Below are 5,760 nucleotides of genomic sequence, written 5' to 3'. Positions count from 1 at the left end.
ATGCACAGAAATCACCTCTAAACAAAGTTAAAACTTTGCCCTTGTCAGTCCACCTGTCTTCCCCCCTTCCCCACCTCCACCCAGCCCCATCCCCCCAAAAAAGATTAAATATATTAATAAAGAAATTTAAAACTTCACTTTTATATTTGTCATTCAATAAAGCCATCCACACTCTCTCTAGTCTTCTCTCATCAATGCACATATATGCCACCTCTTCTATCCAGGCTCATGTTGCACTATTTAGAGTTTAACTCTCAAGCACAGTATAGTACAGAAATGTGACCTTTTACTCATCATGCCCCCATGAATTTGCCACTCCTTTCTCAGAAATATAATTTAGACCAATCTTATTTTCCACTTGCCGATGATGCAAAAAAAAAAAAATGCTTTCATTTCCTTTACTCAAGTTCAGCATACTCAATTTACTATGGCACACTTTCCTGCAGAGCAATATAATAAGCAATATTATATTGCTTCATAATATTTCTCAAAAAAGCCTTTTAGGTAACTGTCTCGAATTATCAGAAACAACATTCAAAATGAAATCTGTTTATCATTCCCAGTCTTACTCCTGAATTATTTTGTTGGTTCCCCTTCTCCATTTCCCCACCTTTAAACAAACAATAAAACTAATACCCTGAACTACATCTGGTTTATGTGATTATCTTTCCAGGGCCCACAAAATAAGTAACTGCTTAACAACACCTCTTATATGTGCTCACAATCCATTGCTAGGCATAGAGTATGTTCGAATTGATTACTGAATATTGTACACCAAAAATATACACAATTTTTGTTAATTAAAAAAATCAATTATTGAGAGTATTTAAAGCTAGGTAGTTACAAAATGGACCTTTCCTGTTGCAAAAAAAACAAGACAGTCTTTTTCCAGATGTTAAATACTCCATGCGATAACTATCTCCAAATTGTTTTTTATCTATAGGACTAAAACATTCCATGGTATCTTTGCATTTTCCAGACTATAACTAAATGAAATACTCTTCAAGACCTATCATTCCCTAGACAGTCTTTTGGAGAAATATAGTATAAAAGCTCTATGCCAGTGGTTTATTATGCTGTGTTAATCTATCAGTATGCATTATTAGTAATTCTCTCAATACATTAGTGAGTACACTGAGGTTTACTAAAGGTCAACTACATCATCAATTGAGGTTCCAACTGACAAAAATCACTTAAAATTATAAAGCAAATAGTCCAGAAGTGTCCGGAGCCATGAGGCCCGGAATTAGCCGACCTCTGTTGCTTGATCTCCGCAAAGCGGAGACAAGATGGCACATTTCCGAGTTCTTCATTACAAACCTTTCCCGCGAGCGCGCTAACCTTTCCCGCATGCGCTAACCTTTCCTGCGTGCACGCAAACATTTTTCCCGCCCAGGAAGATATGCAGCCTATGGCGCAGGCGCAATCCCGCGCCCGGGAAAATTACAAACCCACGGCGCATGTGCAATTGTAATTTGAGTAAACCCAGCCTCCTGTCACCGCCCTGGCCCAACCTCTTCCTCTGCCAGCCTATATAAGGCATTGCACTGCCACCATTAAACGAGACTTGATCAGACTATTTGTCTTGTCTCCATTTCTCGTGTTTTCTTGTCTCCTCCATTCCCACTCCCCCTTCCAGGGTCTGTTCGACTGTCCTGCAGGTCGGGACACCTGGCGCCCGAACAGGGACCTGGACACGGGTGAAACAGTGAGGAAGAAGGCACTAGAGTTGGCCAAAAGTGAAAGTGGAAGAAATTCCTCCGGACGTCGTGGGAACCTGCCGTGTTGGAACCAGAGGTGAGTAATAGTGTCTGATTATGGGACAAGAATTAAGCCAACATCAGATTTATGTAGGGCAATTAAAAGAGGCTTTAAAAGCATGAGGAGTAAAGGTTAAAAGTAATGATTTGTTGAAATTTTTTGATTTTGTAAAAGAAACCTGCCCTTGGTTTCCACAAGAGGGAACCATTGACATAAAGAGGTGGCGTAGGGTGGGAGATTGTTTTCAAGATTATAATAGTACTTTTGGACCAGAAAAGGTTCCGGTGACAGCCTTTTCTTATTGGAATCTGATCAAAGATATAATAGATAAAAAGGAAAAAGAAAAAGATCCTGAGGTAATGGCGGTGGTTACTCAGACTGAGGAAATATTAAGAGGCAGCTCCCAAACCGACCTCGAAAAATCCATACCTAGCAAAGACGTAGACCTTATATCACTACAAAGCGACGAGGAAGAGGCTGGGGTCCCCTCAATAACAAGTGTAGAAACATCAAATAAGGAAAAGGCCAAAAATTACCCAGTTTTACCTATAACTAAGGAAAACAAAAGTAAAAATAACCTTAACCCTTCAGAAGTAAACTGGGATAATTTGGAGGAAAGGGCAGCAAAATATCATAATTCTGACTGGCCACAAACTCTTACTTATCCCCCTCCCTATATTAAGGCTTCTGCCCCCGCAGTTATGGCAGTAATAGACCCAAAAGAGGAGCTTAGAGAAAAATTGCACAACTTGAAGAGTAAATAAAGCTCGAAGAACTACATCAGTCTTTAATCACTAGATTACAGAAATTAAGGACAGGAAGTGAGAGCGTTCAATACCCTAAAGGAATAGAGAAACCCTCTCACCCTCAGAGACCCGGACAGCATGTCCCAAAAGGAAGGTCGCTTGGTAGTAGGGATAGGGAGGATTTCTCTCCTCGAGACGTTTTTCCAGTAACGGAAACTACAGATGCGCAGGGCCGAGCCTGGAGACACCACAATGGCTTTGAATTTACTGTAATAAAAGAACTAAAAACTGCTGTCTCGCAATATGGAGCTACTGCCCCGTACACCCTGGCCATAGTCGAATCTGTGGCCAAAAATTGGCTCACTCCCATAGATTGGAATACCTTAGTTAGAGCAGTTCTTTCCGGAGGCAACCATCTGATTTGGAAGTCAGAATTTTATGAAAATTGTAGAGATACGGCCAAGAGAAACCAACAAGCCGGAAATGGTTGGGATTTTGATATGCTAACTGGCTCAGGTAACTACACAGAAACCGATGCTCAGATGCAGTACGATCCCAGACTGTTTTCTCAAATCCAAGCAGCGGCTACCAAAGCCTGGAGGCAACTCCCCGTTAAAGGAGACCCAGGAGCTTCGCTCACTGGAGTCAAACAAGGACCTGATGAGCCCTTTGCAGACTTTGTACATAGACTTTTAACCACAGCCAGCAGAATATTTGGAAATGCCGAGGCAGGGGTGGATTATGTAAAACAGCTAGCTTACGAAAACGCTAACCCAGCTTGTCAGGCAGCAATCAGACCTTATAGAAAGAAAACAGACTTAACAGGCTACATCCACCTCTGTTCAGACATAGGGCCCTCATATCAACAGGGTTTGGCTATGGCTGCTGCCTTTAGGGGACAAACCATAAAAGACTTCCTCGCTAGTAAAAATAAGAATAGCAAGGGGTGCTTCAAGTGTGGAAAAATGGGACACTTCACTAGGGATTGTAAGGGAGAGCTAGCTAAGACCTTAGAGGCAAAAGCTCCAGGCCTCTGCCCTAGGTGTAAAAGAGGAAAACATTGGTCCAACGAATGTAAATCTAAAACTGACAATCAAGGAAATCCCCTAACACCTCAACAGGGAAACGGATTGAGGGGCCGGCCCCAGGCTCCGAAACAAGCTTATGGGGCAGTCAGTTTTGTACCAACCAACAACAATCCGTTTCACAGCTTAGTAGAGCAACCCCAGGAAGCGCAGGATTGGACCTCTGTTCCACCTCCCAGACAGTATTAACCCCTGAAATGGGACCCCAAGCCTTAGGTACTGGGGTATATGGACCCCTACCCTCAAACATGTTTGGATTAATCCTAGGGAGAAGCAGCGTCACCATGAAAGGCCTACAGGTCTTTCCGGGAATAGTTGATAGTGATTATATAGGAGAGATCAAAATCATGGCCAAGGCTATTGACAACATCATTATCATTCCTCAAGGGGATAGAATGGCACAGTTACTCCTGTTACCATCGCCAAAAACAGCTAATAAAGTCCAATCGCCCGTAAGGGGAAAGGGAGGATTTGGATCCTCAGACATCCACTGGGTACAGTCCATTACTAATCAAAAACCCTCTCTCACCTTATGGCTGGACAGAAAGTTATTTACAGGACTGATAGACACAGGGGCCGATGTAACAATTATTAAACAACAAGACTGGCCCTCCAGTTGGCCCACTTCAGAGACCTTAACAAATTTACGAGGAATCGGGCAAAGTAATAACTCTAGACAAAGTTCCAAATATCTCACCTGGAGAGATCAAGAAAGTAATTCCGGTCTCATTAAGCCATTTGTTATCCCTGATTTGCCTGTTAACCTTTGGGGCAGAGATCTTCTCTCCCAAATGAGGGTCATGATGTGTAGCCCAAATGATATAGTCACTGCACAAATGTTGGCTCACGGCTACCACCCTGGGAAAGGGTTAGGAAAAAGAGAAGATGGCATTTTACAGCCAATCCCAGCCATAGGAAAATTGGATAAAAGGGGGCTTGGAAATTTTTAACCGTGGCCATTGACATGCCTGCACCCCAAAAAAGTGCTGACCCAATCACTTGGAAGTCAGATGAGCCCGTTTGGGTTGATCAATGGCCACTAACCAATGAGAAGCTTGCCGCTGCCCAACAGTTAGTGCGGGAATATTTAGAGGCAGGACACGTTACAGAAAGCAACTCTCCTTGGAACACCCCCATATTTGTCATAAAAAAGAAATCCGGAAAGTGGAGACTCTTACAAGATTTAAGAGCAGTAAATGCTACTATGGTCCTTACGGGCGCCTTACAGCCAGGACTACCTTCTCCAGTTGCCATCCCTCAAGGATGTTTTAAAATTATCATAGACCTTAAAGACTGATTTTTTACAATTCCCCTTCATCCTACTGACCAAAAATGATTTGCCTTTAGCTTACCATCTATAAATTTGAAAGAACCAATGAAATGATACCAATGGAAAGTGTTACCTCAAGGTATGGCCAACAGTCCCACCTTGTGTCAAAAATATGTGGCTACAGCCATACACTCAGAGAGACATGGAAACAAATATACATTATACATTATATGGATGACATTCTTATAGCAGGACAAGTGGGAGAACAAGTTTTACAGTGTTTTGCTCAACTCAAGCAAGAACTAACCACAGCGGGGTTACAAATTGCCCCAGAAAAAATACAACTACAAGACCCTTATACATATTTAGGTTTTCAAATAAATGGACCTAAAATTACCAATCAAAAAGCCGTTATCCATAAAGATCAGTTGCAAACCCTTAATGATTTCCAAAAGCTCCTTGGAGACATAAATTGGCTCCGGCCATACTTAAAACTCACCACGGGAGACTTAAAACCTTTATTTGACACCCTGAGAGGTGACCCCAACCCTAAGTCCCTTAGGTCTTTATCAAAAGAAGCTCTTTTATCACTTAATAAGGTAGAGGCGGCCATTGCTGAACAATTTGTTACTAACACAGACTATTCACAGTCATTAACATTTTTAATCTTTAACACAACACTGACACCCACTGGTTTATTCTGGCAAAATAACCCTATTATGTGGGTCCATTTGCCTTCATCTCCCAAAAAGGTATTACTCCCCTATTATGATGCCATAGCAGATTTAATTATTCTAGGGAGAGACAATAGCAAAAAATATTTTGGAATTGAACCCTCTATGATCATACAACCTTATTCTAAGCCATAAATCCATTGGTTGACGCAAAATACTGAAAC

The sequence above is a fragment of the Trachypithecus francoisi genome, unplaced genomic scaffold, assembly GCF_009764315.1.
Source record: "Trachypithecus francoisi isolate TF-2019V2 unplaced genomic scaffold, Tfra_2.0 Lachesis_group8, whole genome shotgun sequence".
In the NCBI taxonomy this organism is placed as follows: Eukaryota; Metazoa; Chordata; class Mammalia; order Primates; family Cercopithecidae; genus Trachypithecus; species Trachypithecus francoisi.
The sequence above is the reverse complement of the archived record's forward strand: the minus strand, read 5'-3'. Positions refer to the sequence as shown.